Below are 24228 nucleotides of genomic sequence, written 5' to 3'. Positions count from 1 at the left end.
CACCAGAAACACATGGCTGGGAAATGAACCAGACACAGAGATCAGAATTTGTTCACAACGGGTTACTTCAATGCAAGCTTTATTCCAAAGGGTTCCCAATTTCTCCCACAATCAGGCACAATGTTTGTCTGCAAAGAGATTACATGCTACCATCAGTGCTAAGGCCAGGAACATGTGGGGAACATTACACACTTACTGCTCTTAGCTAAAATAGTACAACCCACTCAAGGGGCATGAAATGACTGCAAGTTTACACAGAAAGGATTATTGTGTTGCTTGAATTAACTAGGGGGATGTTTACTAGCATCACAAGTGAATTAATCACAGCATTGAACCAAAATTGGGGGAGTGAGAAGCCGAACAAAGGAGGGGGGAAGTTGCCTACGAAGAATGGAAATGAAATACAGGCAAGAGGCAAATTGATTCCCTGACTGCGCTGAATTTACATCCCTCAGTACCTGGAAACCCTTGGTTTGGTAGTCTTCTTATCTGCTGATATTTCTGTGCACCATGGAGGTATAAGAACACTTGTGGGATCCCCCAGAGGAGGCAGGGGAGCAGAGGGGGTGAAGTGGAGTCTGCAGGGCTTGAGAAAGTCTGAGAGTCTCAGTTTTCTCAGAGGGTCTGAGGCCGAGCGGCTGGATCCCTGTCTTTATAAAATATAACTTAGCATCTGAGAAAGAGTACTGGCACCAAAGGAGGGGGGAAGTGGGAAGGGGTGGGAAAGGAACATAAATAGAAATAACTGAAAACAAAAAATATTAGTGTCTAATCCATAGATTTTGATGACACTGAGATCAATAATCACACTCCCGATGCCCTTCAAGTCCAAGTTCAGCCCCAATAGGAAGGGGGCTGAAAATAGGTGGGAAGTGTTGACATGAACATAAGTGAGAATGACAGATATTAGCATCTAACCCATAGTTTTCGAGGTCACTAAGATGAATAGTGACACTTCCAATACCCTTCAAGTTCAAGTTTAGCCCCAAAAAGGGAGGGGGTGAAAAGGGGTGGGAATAGGATGAAAATTAAAAATAACTGAAAACGACAGATATACAGATATTAGTGTCTAATCCACAGTTTTCAATGTTGCTGAGAGGAATAATGACACTCCTGATTCCCTTTAAGTCCAAGTTCAGCACCAATAGGGTGGGGGTGAGAAGGGGGTGACATGAAAAAATAACCGAAAACTACAGATATTACAGTCTAAGTCATAGTTTCCAAGTTTGTCGAGATGAATGGTGACACTCCCAATGCCCTTCAAGTCCAAGTTCAGCCCCAATATGGAGGGAAGTTTTATATAAAAAACCTAGTAACTTATTCGAATAACTTTAAGTAAACTTATGACCTAGGGGTTATTTCATATCAGGCAGACTAATTAAAATAGGTTTATGTTTTATTTTATTCGTGGTTTTGTTTTTGGTTTGCTTGTAAGCATCTGTATAATACCAAGCCACAACCACCACCCCACCTGTCGCAAGAATATACAAAAGATATAGAAAATTCTTATCATGGAAATAAGTAATGAATATAAACACTAAATAAAATAATTCATAAAAAGATTATTGTGAGTCTCTCTCTCTCTCTCTCTTTCTCTCTGTGCCAAACAAACAAGAACACAAAACAATACGCAAGTCGCTTTCATTGTTATCAAAATAGAGCTTTAGACATACCCAATACAAAGTAAACACTTACTATCATAGTAACTCAAAGTACTATACTCTGTTTTTTTCCATCTGTCCATCCGCCTGTGTTGTTTGCGTATGGTAACACTGCGTCCCGGGCTTTAGATAGTTACATTGCTTACATTCAACAATAATAATAATATCCTATTTCTAATAGTAACAGTATAATTCGCATACTGTAATTTATTAAAACACTTTTCAGTTGCAAAAGTGCTCCCAGATATCCTTTTCTTTATCTAAAACTTACACATAGTTTAAGTATTCGAAGCCCGGGACGCAGTGTTACCATACGCAAACACCACAGGCGGATGGACATGGAAAAAAACAGAGTATAGTTATGTTTATTACCCTTCATCTTAAAAAACTACTTATCAGATACTCAAAAGAAAAACAAAAACATCCTGAGTGTTGCCATAATTTACACTAGGCAACCGCGTTGATTTCTCTTACTGAGCAGGATATTATGTTGTGTGTGTGTGTGTGTGTGTGTGTGTGTGTTTCTTTTTTTATATGTTTTTTTTTATTATGCATGTTTCTAATATATTAATATAAAACAAGTTTTGACTAAAAAAAACTACGTCACTAATTTCCTTTGCGTTAAAGTTAAATTTGGTTTATGGGGAATTTTTTTTTTATCATACATGAATATATATATATAAGTAAAATAAAGTTCTAAACATTGAATCTTTTACAAGACAAATAGTTTTATCATGAAAAAATAATACAAGTTAAGAAATGTCATGACGGACTTTGTGAGAAGAGATAGCAAATGTTACTCTGAGGAGGCTTGTAGCAGTTCTCGGGTTAAGTCCAAGCTCAGCTCCAATAAGAAGGAGGGTGAGAAGGCTTTAAAAATAAAATGTCAAAAATTATGTATATTAGTGTCTAATCCAAAGTTTTTGAAATCATTCATATGAAAAGACACATCCCCCCCACCCCCCCCCCCCCCCCCCCCCCACCCCCCCCCCCCCCCCCCCCCCGGCCCCCCACCCCCCCCCCCCCCACCCCGGTGCCCTTCAAGTCCAAGTTCAGCCCCATATGAATACGGGTGAGAAGTGGTGCAATATAAAATGTCAAAAATTCTTGGCAATGTAACTGAAGCACCTACCTTAACAAGAGAGAGAGAGAGAGAGAGAGAGAGAGCGAGAGAGAGAGAGAGAGAGATTGTCATTCAGAGTTTTTCCCAGGCAGCACTGTGTTGGTGGTCAGCTAGTATATATATATATATATATATATATATATATATATATATATATATATATATATATATATGTGTGTGTGTGTGTGTGTGTGTGTGTGTGTGTGTTCAGTGCAAAAACAATAAAAATTCACGAAAATGCTGTTAATGTGGCAGAGAGCAAGGTAAATTATTTGAAACCAAATGAAAATGACTATGCAAATTGTTATCAATTACACTCTACAGCCAAAAACTTTAGGTTCTGACGCAACATGGTTGTAAACAATTAAAGACCTCCATTGCAGAATTTCCCCACTCTGTTTCATTATGTTGCATAAGCTGCAATGATGTCTGCTGCTCTTGTGGATCCCAGTCCATATGTCGTTCATTGGGTGGAAATCGCTACGATATTATTAATAAAACTTTTTGTTCCTGCGATGCTAAAATCACCAACTGGGTAATGACCATTCCTACAAGATTATTTTCATCATACTGTTAGTAAAATGCTCCATCGCCACTCGCATTCTTCAATCTTTCGTGCTTAAAAATATCCTTTATTCTAAGCCAAAACTTTCTATTGGCATCATAGTCCGTACAAAGGCTTCTTCAATTTCCCCAGTACATCTTCTTTCCTTCAAGTCTTTCAGAGGTTCATTAAAGACGTATCGATCCAATGCTCTTGATTGTAAGAAGGCAGCCCTAATATCAATGGACGGAAGATCAAACTTTTCATTTGCTGCCACAGCTAAAAATATTTTAACACTTTCTTTCATAGCTGTGGGAGCAGCTTGAGGTTTTCATTCTTCCTGGAAGCTTCTGGCAACCAACCTGGCTTTATAATCACTTTTTTGGCCATCCTGTTTTTCTTTCTTTGTAATTACCTATCTGTCCATTATCCCTGACTTATCTAAAAGTATTGTGCTCTGTGAGATTTTTATACTCTCTTTCTTTAGCTATTAGCACTTCAGGCAACTTATGATACTTTAATGGAGGTTCCACCACATATACCGTATTATCAAAGTCAAATCACTCAGCCTTTTCTGACTTAAGCCAATATGCACCAATAGCATCATCCATCTTGTCAACAAAATTAGAGAGTTGAGGAATATGTGATTACAGTTGTAATAGATCGTACAGTTAATATTTCTTTGAAGACCGTTCAAATGTTTTAGAGGTTTTGACAGAGAAATTTGCATAAACTGAGGCTGAAAAGTGTAATGACATCATTGAGAAAGTTCTTGAAATCAGAGTTGCAAGGAATTTCTTCATAGGTTTGAAAGTTGGATGGCTGAAATGTCTAGGGAAAAAATAAATACTTGTCATAATTATGTAATGAGTTTGTTAATGGTAAAGGCACCTTATGATGGAGGAAAAATAACTTTGGATTAAAAGACCCGCCTTAAAGAACTGAAGATGGATTGGAAAGAAAACCTGTTGACGAAGAAAATTTTCATAAATTGGAGATGGAATTTAGAAAACTAAAAATAAAAAAAAAATAGAGATTCTATGGGAGTTAAATCTTTTGACAGCTCTTCTATGTTTTACACTGAATAAAAGTCGCTACCAGAAGTGGACAGAGTTTAAAGAATCACCAAACTTCAACAGATATAGGAAGTCCACTTCGAATCCTGGATATTGGAGAACAGAGTCCGGTAACTATAGAAGAGGACCTTCCAGAACTCAATCTAGGTCGTCTTCAAGAACGCCTTTTAGATCATTTTCAAATACTCTTAACAATTCTGTTGGAAGATTCGACAGATCACCTAACTTTTGGTTACAATCAGTTATGAAAGTTAATGACAGTTTAAAAAATCTTGAACAAAGCTGTGAGAAGCTTATGAAAGAAATGAATGAATTAAAGGAATTGATAAAGAATGCAAATAATGTCAGATTTGTGTCCCAAGAAAACAAAGAGATAGTGATTGGTCGTACTATGCAAGTGCACTTCACAAAAGAAGTTGAAGAAATGGAAGCTATGATTGTTGACACTGGGTGCCTAAATCTCTCGTTGGAGGGGAATGGTTAAACAGATACCTCTGTTCGAATAACATAATGAAGGAGGATTTGCAAAGTAAGTATTAGATTTTAGATTTGGAGATGGACCGGTTTTTCACAGTATAGAAATAATTAGTCTTCCAGTTTCATGGAAAGAAAAAGGTACTGATGGTGGTTTTGTGAAAATGTTGGTGGATGCATATATGATTAACGCCAAGAATATACCTTTTTCGTTTAGGAAAAACGCCCTAAAGGAATAGAACGTAGATATCGTGCATAATAATGTTATGGTCATTGATTTACACAAGTCACAAAGATTTCAATTATATGACAATACAATTATATGTGGCACGCGGACAACAGACGAAACTGTTTTCTTTATACAAAAAGGAAAATGGTGCTCAAAGTTATAGAAAAGTAAAGAAAAATCATAAGGTAACCAATCATAAAGGAGGGAGAAAAACAGTTAATTTGGGCATACAGAAATGCTAATTTACTGAATGATGAAATGAGGAAAATTATAAAACGAGTTGTAATGAACTGCAGTTTGTCAAAAGTTTAAAAGATATTTGGGGAGGCCGAAACATTGATTTGAAACAGAATGGAAGTAAATACATACTTAGGATGGTCTGCTCGTTCACAAGCTTTATTTCTGGTGTAGTAATTTTAAACAAGCATATGGAAACTATAGTTGATTCTTTGAATAATGGCTGGAATTGGCGGTATGGGTTCTCTTCAGTTGGCTTTTGGGCTGATAATGGAACCGAATTTCAGAATGAGGGCTTAAAGGAATAAGCAAGTAAGTTTGGCTTTACTGTAAAGTTTTGTCCACCATACTCTCCCTGGATTAATGGATTAAATGAAAGAAACCACCATTCAGCCGATGTTACAGTGAACAAGATGTTTGATGTAAACAAAAAGATAGATTTGAGTAAATATGGGAGCATGGACACACAATACAAATGTAAATTTTCTTGGGTATGAACCTATGAGATTGGTGACAGGGAAATCACTTATTTTTCCAGGAATCCCAATTGGAGATCTAGCCACAGAAAGTTTATTCGATAGTGAAGCAGTGTCAAAGGTTATGGAAAGGCACCATGAGATAACTAAAATATTTGGTGAAGAAGAATATGGAAAAAAGTTGATTATGGCTTCCAAGGTGAGAAAAGGTAGCTTTAATGACATAAATACGATGAGGGCGATCTTGTATTTTATCAGGAGAAAAATAATAAAAGTATTTTGTCACAGGAATAGAGAACTTTTTATTTGGGCAAATGGTGATTTGAAAAAGATGGCTGATTGTAAAGGACAGCCTTACAGAGTATATGCCCGTGAAGACGTAATAAAGATGGGCTGAATAACAGTCAATGACAGTAGTCAGGAGAAATATGAAAAAGGATGACTTAAGAAGAAACACGAGATCTGTCTAGAAAGGTTGAATTTTTAGAAGAGGCAGAGGACAAGGAAAAAAGTATAAGGATATTAGTAACTATGAGGACGAGATAATGAAAAAGAAATGTAATAACGGAACCATTGATTTTGTTGACAAGAAGGATGATGCTATTGTTGCATATTGGCTTAAGTCAGAAAAGGCTGAATGTTTTGACTTTGATAGTACGGTATATATGGTAGAACTTCCAGTTAAGTATCTTAAGTTGCTTGGAGTACTTATAGCAAAAAAAAAAAAAAAAAAAAAAAAAAGGAGTATAAAAATCTCAGAGTACAATACTTTTGAAGAAGTCAAGGGTGATGTACAACTGAGAATCAGCAGTAGGTGGGTTATTACAAAGAAAGAAAAACATGATAGTAAAAAAAGTTATAGTAAAGTCAGGCTGGTTGCCAGAGGCTTCCTGGAAGAATGTAAATCTCAAGCTGATTCTCTCACAGCTATGAAAGAAAGTGTTAAAATATTTTTAGCTGTAGCAGCAAATGAAAAGTTTGCTCTTCAACCCATTGATATTAGGGCTGCCCTCTTACAATCAAGAGCATTGGATCGAGATGTCTTTACTGAACCTCCGAAAGACTTGAAGAAAGGTGTACTTTGGAAATTGAAGAAACCTTTGTATGGCCTTGATGATGCCAGTAGAAAATTTTAGCTTAGAATAAAGGATATTTCTAAGCACGAAGGATTGAAGATTGTGAGTGGTGGTAAATCATTTTACTATCAGTATGATGAAAATAATCTTGTAGGAATAGTCATAAATAAAACACTAGAGGAAACGGGTCTTAAGAATCCTGTCTAACATTTGGTAGCAGATCGTCCGATATGAGTATTATTTGAAACAGAAGTTTATACCTTGGATTTATCGTTTGCTGTGGATTTCTCCAACGTAAAATCATTATGAGGATGGAGTAGACTTTCCCCTTCACTGCTGGGGTTGTGGGGGATTTCCAGGCCATATGGGCAGATGCTTTTACTATTGGCATGTTCCTTCCTTAGGGCTTCGTGACATCAAACTTAATGCCACGAGGTCGAGCTGCTTGGGAATTTGTTGCCAGAGGCATCAGAAGTGATGGACGGTTTGAAGAATGACCCATTAGTATCATGGTCTTTGTTTGGAAGAATTTGTAATCTCTTACCTGCCAAAGTTTTGGACTGTGCACTGATACTGGAAGTACATTGTGAAGTAATGCTTAAAGTGGAAGAAACTTACTGAAGTAATGCTTTCATATTGATACACATGATGACTGTAATGTCAGTCTTTGCTTGGATGTGATAGCTAAGGGCAACACTTGGAGAAAATCTGAGGGATTTCCAAATAGTATAAACGGTGAAATACTAGTGAACTGTTCATGTTTCCTGTAGTCAGTCAGTTATGTTTAATTAGTTTATTTTGCCCAGTTTGGCTTGGAATGATCCTGGCTCTCCCAGTGGTGGTTTATGCATAAATGAGTATGTTTTCATTTGACACTTCTGGATATAAAAGTGATGGTGATCTTTCTGGTGATATCAGTAAGGTGGAAAAATTAGGAAAAATAAATCTGATTACAGGAGAATTTGATTTCTTGCAGTGTAAAACTTGCAAGGGCCCTCTGTTTGGTCAGAATGCACTGATATGTAATAAGTGGAAATCAGGTCAATAACGAGTGACGTGAACAAGATTGGCATGCGAAAAACAGTACAGTGTCAATTGTTTAGAAAAGCTTACAAACACTGGAACAGACGCATCATAATATTACCGGTCACATTGACGAGGTCACGAGCGAGCAAATGACTTGGATTATGTCGAAGTCATATGATTGTGACATCAGAAAAATGCAGTTACGTGAGTACATCAGCACGTGCACTAAATAGGATGTGTACATGAGACGGGAAAATGCACACACTTCGGAATCATGAATAGACTAGAGTGCATGCATTCACACATCCGTTAGAGCAAATGAATGGAATATAATCTCTAGTATGGTATTAATGGAGCAATTATATGACAGACATTCAGTGTGAAACAAGGCCGGAGGAGGTGCTTGGAGATCCATCAGATAAGGTAAAGTGGAAGAGAAGAAGATGGTTAAACTTTGAACAGTGTCAGGGTACTTGAAATCCAAGAAAACACTTACTTGGTTTATGGGATATTTATCCACTCTATTTATGCATTTCAGTGTCTGACATTTGTGTTCTTTTACAGATGGATTCGATTTGTCACTACCAAAAATGAATTCTCTAGTCATTTATTTGAGAAAGTTGTGAAAGTTCTATTCAATATGATTACGCAGAACAGTGATGTTGTCTTGTGGTTTTGGGATTTTAGATTCGTTTTATTTCATTTTCATGTTACCTATTTAGGGGAAAATAAAGACTCTATTTTTTGTATCTCAAGAGTTTGAATTAGCCTAAGATTTAATGACCAACTTCAGCTACACAGAGAGGAGAGACAATGTGAACATCGAAGATAGGTCGCGTTACTAGTTAGGAATTCTCTCCTTTTAGTTAAAAAGGGTCATTTGACACTGTAACAGATTGATGGCAGTCGGGAAAGGCAATCAGGTCTATGGATTACATTTCTGAAGAGACTGGGGATTACATAGGAGTTTGGGGATCTGGCAGACGTTAGAGTAAAGGGATTTTAGTTATGTATTGTTGGTAACTGTCCCTAATGCTGACGGAGCAGCTTTAGTTGAAATTAGCGAAATTAGGGGGGGTCGAAAAGTCAACCTCATAAGACAGAAGCACTGTAGAGTGTGTGTGAACATGATGTGTTTTATAAATGTGGTGGGGCTATTTTACAGTGATTATGGGTTGCATATGTAATTGAAATATATACGCGCTAATGGGGGTAATAAACTACTTCAAAGTATTTAATGTGTCATTCCTTAATGACGATGCAAGTGTTCAATACTTCCTTTTATTTTTTATTTTGTAACAATTTTCTCACTGGTGTATTTCATTTTTTATTTTTCTGTGGGACTAAAGGGACAGCAGTGGTTTGCTCTTTATATGTGAGAGTGTGTGAGAGGTAGGAAGAGTGTGCTGGTCAGGAGACTGCACAAATCCAGCAACTACAGAGTTAGAGGCGAGAAGCGAAGGCTCATCTCCCATTCTTTTTTCTTTTCCTTCCCTCTTCTTCCCGTTTTCTGTTGGGTGCAATGACAGATTTGATCAAGCTTTTGACCTTGTACCACTTTTGAACAGCTGATGACCGTGACCGTGAAACGATCATGGCAAACGATCATTGAAAACTTAGAAGAGCATGCCCAGATGCTCTACAACCTACCTCCACCAAGGTAAATAAGCTAAAAGTAACTTCAATCACCCTCATCACATCCCCTCACTGTAAGGCTCTATCCACATCATCCACTATCATTCTTTTAAACTTTACCTACCACTGAAATCCTCCCACAGGGACCCAAGGGAGTAAAGGGTTGGACAACCCGACCTGCACAGTTTCTCTAATATTCGAAAGCCTTACATTTTTTCAAACTTCTACTACAACATGACATGATGGCCCTCTCTTACTGACACCATCATCCTTCTCCTGTTCACTCCTATCTCTACAACTAAAAATATTTCCAAATTCATAAAACTAACCATGAACCTAATGAATCTTTTCAGATCACCTACGGGCCGAACAAGGGTAAGGCCCGTGCCAACAAGAAGTGTTGGCTTAATACAACAACAACAACAACGATCATGGTGATCTTCTCCCGTAGACTTGAGAAACATTTATTCTGAAAATATTTGTGTTGGGGACAAGTATATGTATTTTTATCTTTTTGATGGTGATTAATACATTTTTCCTTTTGTGTCGGTGATTTGTGACGGAAAACTGGATAAACATTATTGACGTTATTGAAGTCGGGGCGAATCCTGAATTACTAGAGTTTCTCTAAGAAAGACAAAATGCCCAAAGCAGGTAACAGTGATCATATTTTGCTGCATAAAATAACAAATGTTGGAGCTGGGGTTCTCCCTTTTCGGAGCATTGTTGATGGCATTCCGTCCCAGCCAGTGCAGATTTTTATAGAAGTGGTCAATAATTTCCTAGAGGCTAAGGGAATTACAAGTGATGCAGATGCATTCACAGAGACAAAAGCCTTATTGAATTTTATAGAGGTGATTTGGCACATCGATGCCGTAGTTTCCAATACATAAAATGCCGGTCATGGACCGAATTACAAGCATTTCTGAGGGCAGCCTATGGAACAAAGGAACATGGAGATATGGTGAGAGACCTAAGAGGTTTCTACAAGATTAGAATACCATAGTTGAGCATAGCTCTCAGCTTTTTGACTCAGCGGGAGAATGGATAAAGAAATTGAAAATTCCACATGGGTAAATGGTAATAATATCTCACTTAACAGCCTTCAGAAACTCATTCCTTTTTCCCAGCTTTTACTTGACATCCCAGACGCCATTATAGATAGTTTTGATGAAAAGATTGAACCTACATCAGATGGGGGTACTTGTGATCATGGTGTAGTTAATGGGGCTATTTGTGATCACGGAGGTGTTAATGGGGATATTTGTGATAATGGTGGTTATAATGGGGATACTAGTGATAATTATGGCAGCATTAATAATGGTGGTATGGGCAATAACAGTGGTAATACTGATACTAACATTGGGATTATGGTGGATGGAATAGAGAATAGTCATATAAGTAAGGGTGATATTTATACTGGTAAAAAACATGAAGGTACTGTGTGTAATAACCACAAATATAAAGGTATTTCATCAGAGGATGTCATTCTAAATCCAGGTACAAGGCATATAGCAAGAATCAAGCTGAGGGAAGTGAAAATGCCCAAAGAGGTGTGTATAATTGAGGGTAGCGAGAAATTAAAAGGTGTCATTACAACCATATCTGTGAACAAGGTATCAAATACAGAGGATTATTGGATAGAATTGTTGAATTGTAATGATACAGTTAGGAAATATCAGAAGAATACGAATGTGGTAGACCTCCAAGATTGGAGTAGTGATAGTGGTTCAGTGGCTATTGTAGAGGGGAAAACTAAGTTTTCAAAGGAGGAAATACAAATAAAGAAGAAAATCTTTAGGGAACACTTAACTAATGCAGACTACGAGGAGCACATAGAAGCTGTAAATAAAGTTTTGGCTGAATTTGGAGATACTGTGGCTTTAAAAGGGGATAAGTTAGGACTGACTAAGTGTTAGAACATAAGGTTATCTAGAAGGGACCAAACCCATCTTCATTCCCGCATACTGCATACCCTACAAAATCAGAGAACAGGTAGAGAAGGAGTTTAGTAAATGGGAAGAGGAAGGAATTATTAGACCTAGTGTGTCCCTGTACAACTTCCTCTTATTGGCAGTGTCTAAGAAGGACAGCTCTGTCCGGGTATGAGTAGATTTCTGCCGTCTTAACGAAAAAACAATTCCTGACTGTTATCCAGTTGCTTGCATACCAGACCTTTTTGTAGAAATTGTGGGACATAGAATCTATTCATCAATAGACCTTATACAGGAATTCTTGCAGGTTCCTCTTAATGAAGAGAGATGCAAACTGACAGCATTCTCATTGACCAAGGGGCATTTCGAGTTTATGCAGATGCCTTTTGGTTTATCAGGTAGTCCTATGACTTTTACGAGGTTAGTGAGCACAGTTTTGCATGGGCTATTAGGCAAAAAAAAAAATTTCGTACATTGATGATATATTAATTGCAACAGACTCAATCAAGCATACATGTAAGTGTTCAAGGAAGTTCTTAGGACATTTAGACTAGCGGGTTTGAAAATTAGGTTAGCCAAGTGTGACTTGGCTAGCCTAATGTTCTATCAGGTCATGTCATATCTAAAGAAGGAGTTAAGAGTAAACGACAATAAAGTCAAAGCAATCACAGATTTTCTTGTCCCTAAGACAAAGAAACAAGTTAGGTCATTCCTGGGGATGGCATCATTTTTTATAAGGTTCATGAAAGGGTTTTCTATCATAGCGGCTCCTTTAACAGGTGTGTTACGAGAGGATATTCAATTTTATTGGGGTGAACCGCAACAGGTAGATTTTCAGAAAATAAAGGATGCATTAATGAACCCCTCAGTTCTGAAATTTTCGGATTTCAGCGAACCTTTCGCACTAGTGACTGATGTCAGTCAGGATGGTATAGGTGCTTGCCTTATGCAAAAATTTGAACGAAAATTCCATCCAATAGGTTATTATAGCAGGAAATTTAAGACAAATGGCAGCACTGAAAGATTAATGGCAACTGTGGAGAAGGAAGCCTTTGCAGTTGTATCAAGCTTGGTTCATTTTAAATGTTGCTAATCGGTAATAAAGTGGAAGTTCTTACAGACCACAAGCCATTATTGGATCTTTTTAATAAGCCAGATCTGTCACCCAAAAGAGCTCAATGGTTCCTAACCATCAGAGATTTTGATGCAAAGCTCAAATACATAGAAGACAGACACAACATCATAGCAGATGTCCTTAGTGGAAGTTTTTATGATACGGAAGGATTTCAAGTTGTGGTGGTTACTAGTGATTCTATACAATGGGATATCAGTCTCATAGAGCAAGGGCAAGATGAGGATGAAATTTTAGCAGACACAAAAGCGTTCCTCAGAGATGAATTAGTCAGGAAAAGTTATGTTACCTTATTCAGGTTTACCATTAGAGGGTAATCTGTTGGTCAGGAAAATTAAATATAATTTAATTACATGAGAAAGTAAAGGAGACACGACACAGGTCAGGATTCCGAAAGTCCTAATTTCAGTGATTTTAGATATAGTACATTGCAAGTTTGGTAGTCCACATTTGGAGGTAAAAAGACGTATAATGAGATGTGTAATATGTATATTTGGAAGAACATGTGGACAGATATGGAAAATTAGGTGAAAAAATGTACAGTATGCAATGCTTGCAAACCCACACAAAGTAGACCTTTTCAGAGGGTACACATGGATATCTTGGGAAATTTTAGTGAAAAAGGGTTTGGCTACAAGTTATTATTGGTAGCAATGATGAACTGACAAGCTTATTGCACTTATTGAACATAGTGATTCGCTAAAGATGGTTACTTCATTAAACTGGTTTTCAGATATAGTTGTTAATGCTGTTTTTATTGCCCATAATTCAGCAGTGAACATTTATGCTTTGCTATGTAAGGAGGCTTGATTCTTTATATTGTTTCTGTAAACAGCGAATCCATCTCCCATATCATCTTTGGAGCCATCTGTATATATATGATTATTTATATTGTTTCATAGTGAGGGGAATATTCAATTTATTAATTGGTATTGTACATAGTTTGTTATATATCTGAGGAGCACTTTTCAATCATGGAGGCATTATTTGGTTAAAATTGTAAAATTTAATATTATACAGGTCATTGCCATTAAATAACCTATTAGCTATAACAAGGAAGGCTGGGATAATTTTTGTATTCCAGAAACAATCAGGATCTTTAAATAAAACTTTGGCTTTTTTAAAGCTCTGCACAACGTTGTTATTTTGAATCTATAAGATAGTGGCATTTCTCCACTTTCTACAATCAAGGATTGGATTGGAGATCATTTGAATGCTCCGGTGGCTAAAACAAAGCCCAAGATGATGTACTGGATCTAGTATTTTGAGAGTAGTCTCACTAGCAGAACTATAAATTGGACAGCCATATTCTAATATTGATAGAACTGTAGCCTTATAAAGTTTCAATAATGTTTCTCTATCAGCACCCCATGGAGTGTGAGCTAATTTTTAAAGTATACTTAATGCTTTCAAGGCCTTTGTTTTGGTATGTCTCACATGGGCCTTCCAGTTCAAATGATTGTCAAAATATAGGCCTAAGAATTTGACTTCTGGGAAGAGCTATAACTTAATTTCTGAGCCAACGTTGATCCTTATAAAATGTTATTGCTTGCATTTTTTCAACAGGACATTTAAATCACATTGTTTAATTTTGGTTATGGAGATATTTAAAATTCTTTGGATGTGGCGTAAGTTGTTTGAAGTGTCAAAAAGCTGTTGTTTACATCTTTTGGAAGCATTTTAACAATATTGTTGATAGCTAATGCAAATAATGTGTTACTTAGTACGCTGCCTTAAGGTGATACCCTCTTTTATTTCAAATTTTTCTGATAATACTGTTTCAATTTTAGTCTGGAATGTTCTTCTGTTAGGAAATTTCATATAAAAATTGAGAGTTCACCCCTTAGATTTATGTCGTATAGAGATTTTAAGATTGAATATCTCCCTGCTGTATCATAAGCCTTTTGAATGTTGAATAAGACTGCAGCAGTAATTTTCTTTTGTACAAATCCTCTTTTGATTTGATCTTGTAGTGATGTTAATGAGTTTAAAGTTGAATGATTTTCTTACTTCCAGATTGAGTTGCTACTAGAACTTTATTTTTCTTTAAATTTTCTTTAAATATCATATAAGTCTATTATTTACCATTTTTTCTATGAGTTTACAAAGGCAACTAGTTAGTGATATTGGTCTATAATTATTTACTGATGTTGGATCTTTGCTGGGTTTGGGTATAGGAATTACCATAGCATGTTTCCATGCTTTGTGAAGTAGTTTCTTTTTCCACAGGCGATTATAAAATCGTAATAAGTATTGTTTAGCTTTAATGTTCAGTTATATAAGAAGTTCAAAAGAGATATTATCCTTTCCTGGGTCAGAGTTACTACAAGTAATTAATGCAGCATCAAATTCTTCTAATATAAATGGACATCGTATAATTGTTGACTTGTTTCAAAATTAATTATACGTTTTCCTTCATTCCTTTTCCTAATGCGAAAATTCAAGCTATTACCTATTTATTCTAAGTGGCGACCTATTATATTTGATATTTCTTTTAAATCATGAACTCTTTTCCCATTATGTAATATTGGGGACCTGGTGATCGACTAAATTTACCATTAATTTTTCGAAATCTATCCCACATTTGTTTAACAGTGTCACCTGACAAGTTTGAGACGTAATTATCCCAAGATGATTTCCTATTGCTAATAACTTTTTTCCTGAATTGAGCAGATATCTTATTCAATAAAGGTTTGATATAATCAATTTCCATAGCTATTAATACTAACAATTTCAATGTGTATCTATTACTTTTATATAATTTGTTATATCTTTGGTTTAGTCTGTCTAAATGTCTACTCATCTTGTGCTTGTTTGATAATTTCTGAAAGTTATCTAGACCACTATGGAACAGGATTTATTTTTGGCTTACAAGTTGTCATTGGTATTGATTTGTTTTCAGAACTAATTACGAAATCTATAAAATATGAATTAATTTCATTGTGATCATTGTTACTTTGGAAAGGGGAAACATTTTTGGTAACTAAATTATACTTTTCCCAATCAGCTTTTTTAGAATTAAATTTGGTATCAATTGTTGATGATTATCTTCAAGACATGTGATGATGATTGGGTAGTGATCACTGGGATAAAGATCATCCAGAGTATTCCATTCTAATCTGTCTACTAACGAAGTGGGACAAATTCACAGGTCGACAGATGATAGGGCCCCATGAATTTTTGAAAAGTATGTTGTGATTTCATTTTCATTCAAACAACAATAGTTGTAACTAAGTGTTAGATTTTCTGTCTTTAACTGCTCTATCTGCGTCGATGGTACTGGCATCCCATAAAGGGTAGTGAGCATTAAAATCACCTAAAACTAAAATAGATTCATTGAACTGTGATAAAATATTTGATAATTGAGCCATGTCATAATTTTCATAAGGCTGATTATATAGACTGCAGACTAAATTACTAGATTTGTTTGTTATATGCAGGCGAACTGAAGATATTTGAAATGAATTATCATTAACTATAACTTTATCATAGGTCACACGATTATGAACATATATTGCTGTTCCTAACTTGCCTTCTCCTGAAACAGAGGATGCCAGAAAGTAATTAAATATTGATGGGACTGGATTATTAATATGTAAACATATGCACATTGGTTCATGTTGCTTTAGGAGTCTTTGTATTTCACCCAAGTGCATTCGGTATTTTCGACCGTTTTATGTTTCCTTTGGGTATAACTGAATGGAATTGAAAGTTAAATGATTATCTTATGTAGTTGGTTTTTTGGTATATATATATATATATATATAGTATATATATATATATATATATATATATATATATATATATATATATATATATATATATATATATATATAATTTTTTAAAACTATGGGCAATTACTCACTTAAGTAGCTTTTATTTTCTTTTTGGGTTTTCGACATTTGTGTTATCTTCTGATGCAGTAGTGAATTTAATTTCTTCTTGTTTGGCTAAGAAATTGTCTAACACTGCTATTTTACTCTCATGGTAATATTGTGTCTAATACACATACAATCTTTGGTATGTAATTCTAGCTGACTTGAGACATCATCTTTTCTAGTTAAGAAATTCCTTATCACGTTTATCAATTTTTCTTTATTTAAGGGTTTCGTTTCATTGCAATCTTGCAAAAAAACATGTATGGCATCCACACCATTCATGATGAGATTTGGTTTGAGGTGTTACACCTTCTTGGGTACATTGTTGACATTCACAATTATCGTTTTGTCTTCCTTGGATTGATTGAATTTTGTCTTTAAATTTTCTTGGGAAGACTGACGAAGGGTTTATTTCTTCAAATTTACTTTGAAAAACTAGAGAAGAAATCATTACTTTAAATTTACATGGAAAGACTGGTGAAGGACTTATTTCATCATTGTTATCTAAATTAGGGGATGTTTTCCTATTGATTTTAGGCATTTTCTTCTTCTTGATGTCTTTCGTATTAACTTGAGTTTTTTGGGGAGAAATTATTTCGCTTTCTCGTTTTCTTCTTGTTTGGTCAGCATGATTATCTTCCTTTTCAGAGTCTAGAGATGGCAGTTCTTCATCTTTCATCAGTATTTCATAAGGGTTGCTTACTAGTACTGTATTAGTAGATTCTCCAAGAGAATTTGTTCATTTCTATGTCTGTTGACCTTGTTGTTTCTTTATCATTAGTTTTTCCAGGTATTTTGAAATGTTTCTTGGGCATCACTTTTTCTACAGCATCTCGATATGATTTATTTCTAGCATGGTCCATTAAACCACTTGATTTTAATTCTTGCTTTCCTTCTGGAACTGGCATGCCAGACCTGCTTATTGATAGTTTTAATTCAGTGTTATATATTTAGAATAGGCATATCTTTGATCTGGCATGGTGGTCTTGTCCATAATTACAACGTTTTGGAACCCCACAGTTCCAAGCGGTTTCATGATCTTCTGAACCGCAGAATGCACAAACTGGTTCATTTCTACATTTGCTTTTAGTATGACCATATTTAGAGCAGTTTGTGCATTGAGGATGCTTAGGTACATGGGGTAATACCTCTCTTTTCTGGCATTCTATTTTAATAGTAGGTGGAAGAGTCTGGCCTTCAAATTTAATTTTAGCTATTCTCAATTTTTTTCCCTGCTGTCTTTTATTTGGGATTTCATATACTTTTACGTTTTTAATATTGGGATATCTAATTTCTAATAAGTTCAATAGTAATGTCTCTTCTGGTAGGTCATCACAATCATTATTGGGTGGTAACATTACTGTTCCCTCAATACTGTTCAATTTATCATGTCTTTGATAAGTGTCATTTATCCCATTCACATTATTAGGCATTTGGTAAGTTTCTGATTGAATTTTTGTGGTAGCTTCCACTATCCATTCTTATCTTGTTATAGGTTATCATGAAAAGTTAACTTAAATCTTTAAGCCCAGTAACGTAACTTTTATAGTCAAGTTTTGTTTACTTTTTGCCGCTAAACGAAGGTTTGGGCTGTTCTTTTTTTATCCCACCACTGGGTATTTCGCTTGTTACTGGTAACACACCATGGGGATCATTTTCTCTTTTATTTTCTTATCTTGAGTCGTTGGGTGATTCAGCGAAGATTTTGTACATGGAATTTTCGCCTCTACAAAGAGTTCTGCCCCAGTCTGTTTGAGCGAGAGGTCTGCTGCATGTTCGAGCCTTGCCATTGCCTACCCTATGGACTGCCTTGCGGCAGATTTATTATTGTGTATATAAAACATTACAACTGGACTCTGCTTTTCTACTGGCCGCTTCTGTGGGTGTTCTGCGGCAGGACAATATTCAGCGATTCGTCGTCTGTGTCTGCCCTTTAGAGTCCTGTACTGTATGAGGGCACTCTCATCATTTATTGTGCAAGCTTTGATCACGACGTTCACCCCTGTAGCAGCTTTCTTTGGACCTCTTCGCTGTTGTGGAGCGTTACATCACCTGTAGGGAGACTTGCCTCTGGTAAGCGTAATTATTACATAAGAGTTGTTTAGCGTGAATATGGACGCTGTCGTACCACTGACTACGGTGATTTGTTGATGGTATTCAACGGAGTCGACTTCGACTGTGATCTGTGATGGACGTAGGGAGACTTATCTTCGGTAAGCACACATAAGGAACAGTATTTTATCGACCTGTAACGCTCAGGTGTATTGGAAACTTCGAGTTGCTGATGGTAATCGGGAGAATCATCTTCAAGCTATAGTCTGCAGTTTCAGATTTGTGTATAAGCGAGTTAGCTACAGATTTGTGTCATTACTGTAAGTTAGGTTTAGGAATTTGCTTTTACGTTGCATGGAACCAGTGATTATTCAGCAACGGGACCAGCGTCGAGAGTGAACTTCTATCACCAGAAATACACATCTCTCACGGAGCTAGGACAATTCGCCGTAAACAAATTTGCCGTAGGACAATTGATTGTAAGACTTTTCGCCGTAAGAAAACTTGCCGTACGGATATTTTGCCGCAAAGACATTTCGCCTTAAAATGTATATTTTAGTGTTTAGCTTATTTCTTTTAGAGATCAATGTAACTATATTCATATAGGTTATCTCAAGTAGTATTTATCACTTTTCATTGTATTTTCATGTATTCATTTAAAATTATAATAAATATATATAAGAAAGGATAAAAAAAATGAAGACCACACACTTTATCTAAAAAGTTTTCTAAAAAAAAATTCAAAGCTAAAGATCATGTAAGTTCATAGCAATTGCTCGTAAATAATGTTGTTTTGCATTTTGATCATAACCTCTGACAATACTTAGTATGCGCTTATATACATTTTTGTATTGTTTCTTGACTGCTGTTTCACCTCTTTCTGCATCGATTAATTATCTTCTTTTTAGAAAGATATTCTTAATTTTTCAATACATTGATGAGTTTCCATAAATTTGGATGCGTATTGGTCACAGATGCTTGAAGTGCATTATGGAACCCTTCTACTACATTGTTGGTATTTGCCAGCTGATCTAGGGTTCTTTGATAAACATTCCTAAGTTCGATAGGAAAAGTTGGAGAAACTCTACGACGACGAGGTCCCCTCCCTCTCTCTCCCCCAATGTAATGAGTTTCAAAATATGCAACTAGTTCTTGTGGTAAGTCATCGTCATCAACCAACTCTATAAATGCATCAATGATTGTCTGAAGGCGGTATGAATGCAAGTGCCATAAGGCACTTTACTTTTGTATTAAAAGCACAATCACTTTGATATCAAACCTTAAGCCCAATATCTGTCACTTTTCTGTAAACATTCTTACAGAAATGAAAATAACAGCCTGTTACATTTGCAGAAGGGAAAATGTCAGAAAAAACTTAAAAAACTAGCTGCTTCGAAATCAATCATTAGATTTTCAGGTTCTAGGAGACCGTAAACTCGTGGGATGCATGCATGTCCTATGTTGACATGTAGAGTATATAACTGATAGAAGATTTCAGGACAAATCTTAAATGTTCCATCGCATGCCCAATTTGTATGTCTTTCTAGATCGTGTAATCCTCCAATCGTACCAAAGATCAACATTCTGTTTTCATCTTCCATTCCACTATCATAATGTAAAAATCTTTCTCCGTTCTGTAAAGACGCAAATTCTTCGGGAATTACATAACCGATTCTTGTTCTTGGAATAGGAGGGGCCTTTTCTTCTTTTTGTCTCCATCTTCTTATGATTCTTGACAAATTTGAAGTTGATGGCATAAGAGAACGTCCTGCATTTTCTAATTCCTCGTATGCAGCACCAATCAATTATCTTAAAGCTAGCTGGGATTTCAGTGCATTTTCTTTCATATGTGCAATTGTTTTTTGCATTTTATGTTTGCTTGGGTTCGCTGGATGGGTATGCTCACTTACAGTTTTACAGATTGAAATCTCTTCAATATTCCGTCTTGTATGTACTCTTGCTTTGCAGTTTTTTCAACACACTTCCAATAAACCTTGCCTCCATATTCTCTTTCTTGCCTGTAAATGAAGTTGGAATCATCTACGAGCTTATCACAACCTCTGGTGCTTTTATAGTGTACGGCATCGTAGGGGTTTAAGTTTCAACTGATAAAAGTAGATAATACAAAAGTTTAATATAAAAAAAAAATATATGGTAAACTACCGAATTTGTAATGACCTCATTTAAACATTTAACGACGGGTGTCAAAATTTATAACGACCCTTCTCTCTCTCTCTCTCTCTCTCTCTCTCTCTCTCTCTCTCTCTCTCTCTCTCTTTCTTCATTCTTTTTTTTTTTAATCTATACATGACAAAGCATATACATTTTACGGCGAAATGTCCTTGCGGCAAAATATCCGTACGGCAATATTTCTTACGGCAAAATGTCTTACAATCAATTGTCCTACGGCAAATTTGTTTACGGCAAATTGTCCGGTCTCCATCTCTCACTCCTCAATGGAATGGCCGAGAATCGAACCCGCGACCACCGAGGTGGGACGCTAATACCATACCAACCACACCGCTGAGGCGCTATTATAAGTAGAATTAAGGGTTATTTTCCTTATCCTTGCCTGCTACTGTCGTATGCTTGTGTTTTTTCACCACCGTGAGTTTGTTGTTTTCTTCCTCCCTCTGTGACTTTCTCTCCTCCTGCCAGTATACCTGTTTGTAGGAGAATGGGGAATGCTTGTGTTGTGTTGTAGCTGAATGCAGTTTCCAGCCCCAACCATCATTTACGGCTATCTTTAATTCGAAAATAAATATTGTTATTTTTATAAAGTTTGGTCTTTTTCTAATTCCTCTTTGAATATACAGTATTTTGCTGGGGAACCTGACTCCTGGGGTTTAATAGCCCTGTTGTAGTCATATTTGATAATTTTTTTTTAAAAAAAGCTGCCTACTAAAAGCGTATGTGTATGCGAATAATAAATTCTCTTTTTCTTTTCATGTAAGAAATTTTGGGTATTCATACAACCTGGATCTAGATTTTGGTTTCACACGAGAATTGGGTAAGAGGGGATACCCTATGGTTGGTCTAAGGCTCAGAGAATAGTCCTTTATTGAAAGTTTGAAGAACATATAAGTTCTGTTTATTTATAGTGAGCTGGAGGCAACCATGACAAAGTCTAAACGTCATTTCTTTGGTTGGGTACTGAGCTAATAAAATATTCTCAAATTTAGCAATGTATAGGATCTAGTCTGTATTTAGGTCGTCTATTTCGAAATTTGTTAACATTTTCAATTTTTTCATTTGTTACTAGAGGAATTTCCTTTTGTGGCATTGATTATGGTCCCATAGTTACTATCTTTGCTATGGGTATGGATCTGGAATCCTCGTTAATTTCTTTATTTACTCTTTCCTGGGCCAGTTCCAACGCGGGTTAAGGTATCATCCATAGATACAAGTAACTGTATCATTTCAACCAGGTGGTCTTCCACCTACCATATTCCTAAGTAAAATGGAGCCCAATAAGGGAAGGATGTGTTATACGGCTTTAAGTGGCCACCCTTAGAAGCTGCAATGCACATGGCTACCCAGAACTTGAGGCGTCATCAGTCAATATCTGACCCAGCTTTGGGGGCCATGTTTAACATAAGACTTTCCCCTCGCTCGGGCACATCAGTCACTCGAATTCTACAAGTGGAGAGACATGTCAGTCCTCTTCACCCTCCATCAAATCAGAGGAGCAGTCAAGAGCCATAATCCAATGTAGGTTCAAGGTTGTCAACTAATGGTCACTCCTGATAGGGGTAGGAGTTAAGGATTGAAAACAGGAGAAGGCTCAAAAGTGGACCGAGCTTAGTCTGGATGCTCAGAACTGGCCTGTGTAGCATGTTAGACCTGCCAGGGTAGGGCCCTACTCTGCTACTGTAGCCCAGTTCATCCTTGCACCACACAAGCCCCCGCCACCATATCAAGGTGCCAGGCCATTGGTGGGGACAAGACCCAAATCGTTTGTTTTACTCAGTAATGCATATTTTTTTTTTAAATACCCCGTCAGTTTCCACATACATGTGAAATCATCCCCCCCACCAACGACGACATTCACCGCCCCACAATTCTTCTGACCAATCAGAGACCATATCACGCCCATTGCTGCTACCCAAATCACGTTTTCACATTACTTAACAAGAGCTACTTGAAGGCTTAACACCCGTCACTCCACATTCTCAAAGTGACCGTATTTTCACCAGTAATTGTGTTAATACTTCTGTTAGGTAATCCAGACAGCCTAACTTTAATGTTGGGGAACCTATCTGTGTTCGTGGTTCGTCAGGTATTTGTCCGTATCTTATTTCAAGATTCATGATTGGTACTACACTTTCAAGAATCGAAGACAAGACAAGACGGGATTCCACGCGTTCATAAATGCGTGGGTGAATTGTACCATCCGCCTCTTTGAGGTAATGTTCCCAAACTATATTCCTCTATTGTTAGTTAAATCAATTGTGTTTTGGTGTTACTCAGTGTTAGTAATTTTCAGGTAAAAGTGTTATTATTTGTTGGGTAGTTATTGTTATCCACCATATCACTACCTAACAACTCCTCATCACTTAGTCAACTCATACCTTCTATGCTCCCCTCCCCCCAGTGCCCCCTTGTGAACATATGGCTCTGTGGTGGATGAGGAGTTCAACCATGGTGGCTTTGTTTATATTTCTCCGCCCCAACCGAACACTGCATTCAGTGCCCAACTGAGTTATTTTACTTGCTTTACAAGAGTTTAAGGGAATAATTTTTCGTTCCACTGTAACTAAACTATTATTTACCTTTGAACTCTATACGTCAGTACATCACACCCGTTGGTACCATCGTGTAGTCTTCAAAGGTAAATTACAGTTTAGTTAGTCGGGCGAATAAATATTACTTTAAAATCTTGTACATAGGAGAACGTCAATTGCCATAGACTACCTCGCCATGGAATACTCACATAGGATTACCTAGGGAAACACCTATTGCCATAATTTAGTTCACCGCGGAACGCCGGCTTAGAATTACCAAAGATTGTTTTTTTATTGGGTAAAGTACCGAATGGCCGGCCTCTATCGTAGCGCGACCACCTTCCCGAAAAAGTACTTATAAACACGTCCTGTAACCCAGGTGACATTAGTCAATAGCCAGCGTCCGTTGATGCAACACCTCGAGACCTCCACCTTACTCTCAAAGTAATTTTTTTCTCCAAAGCCACAAATTAAGGCCACAATTTCCGATTTTCGGGAAGGTGGTCGCGCTATGGTAGAGGTGGCTGCCAGGTGGATTTGGTATTTTACCCTAGCATGCTATATGAATCTAGCCACCTGTGGGGGCAAGCCAGCCTCAATGGGTGCCGGTCCCAAGCCCGGATAAATAGGGAGGGTTGGTGTCAGGAAGGGCATCCGACTGTAAAAACCCACGCCAGAACCAATGAAATAAGTCGTGATATTGAGGAGAATAATGCTAGGGCGTACTCCGTAAACGATGCACAGACACATCGCCCTAACTCTGTGACAAGGCGAGGGCTACTGCATCATGAGCGGGTGCAGCTAAAGAAGCGAGCTCTAAACGTGATCAGAATAGGCCAGCTCAATATTAGGTCTATGACAGGAAGAGTAAGAGAGTTGGCGGAGTTGATGAGGATAAAGAGAGTTAATATTTTGTGTGTGCAGGAAACTCAATGGAAGGGTAATAAAGCC

The sequence above is a fragment of the Macrobrachium nipponense genome, chromosome 22, assembly GCF_015104395.2.
Source record: "Macrobrachium nipponense isolate FS-2020 chromosome 22, ASM1510439v2, whole genome shotgun sequence".
Lineage (NCBI taxonomy): Eukaryota > Metazoa > Arthropoda > Malacostraca > Decapoda > Palaemonidae > Macrobrachium > Macrobrachium nipponense.
Note: the sequence above shows the minus strand (reverse complement) of the source record.